This window comes from Brassica oleracea, chromosome C9, assembly GCF_000695525.1.
Source record: "Brassica oleracea var. oleracea cultivar TO1000 chromosome C9, BOL, whole genome shotgun sequence".
Classification (NCBI taxonomy): Eukaryota; Viridiplantae; Streptophyta; class Magnoliopsida; order Brassicales; family Brassicaceae; genus Brassica; species Brassica oleracea.
The window spans coordinates 12424258-12424957 of NC_027756.1; positions in this window are offsets into that span (position 1 = coordinate 12424258).

Consider the following 700-nt stretch of genomic DNA (forward strand, 5'->3'; position numbering starts at 1 on the left):
TGCCCGTTCGCCTCTATCATCATGTCGAGCAGGTCTTCTGTTTTTGGTCTGAACTTCTGCTGGAAAGTAGTACTCGGCAAAGTTTGAAGTTTCTTCATTGATCATCTGTGCGACTATAGAACCTTCCACCCTACTTAAATTTTTCACCATCTTCTTCAAATGAAACATATACCGCTCATACAGATACATCTATCTATACTGCGCAGGACCACCAAGTTCCAATTCTCTTGCCAGGTAAATAACAAGATGTTCCATAACATCAAAAAATGAGGGAGGAAATATCTTCTCAAGGTTGCACTGAATCACGGCTATGTTAGTCTTCAAATTTTCAATACCTTCAAGAGTCACTGATCTCGTGCATAAATCGCAGAAGAAACCACTTATCCCTGCAATTGCTTCATGAACATTTCATGGTAAAAGTTCCTTAAAGGCAAACGGAAGGAGGCGCTGCATCATTACATGGCAATCGTGGCTTTTCAAACCAGTAAACATTCCTTCCTTTCTGTCGATACAGTTACGCAAATTAGATAGGTAACCGTCTGGAAATTCCATATCGTTTGAAATCCAATCAAAGAACGCATCTTTTCCCTCTGCATCAAGTCGGTATATGGGAAAAAGAGCCATATTATTCTCATCAACATGAAGTTCTAAACGAGCACATATATCGACTAAATCCAGTCTTGACTTCAAATTATCCTTT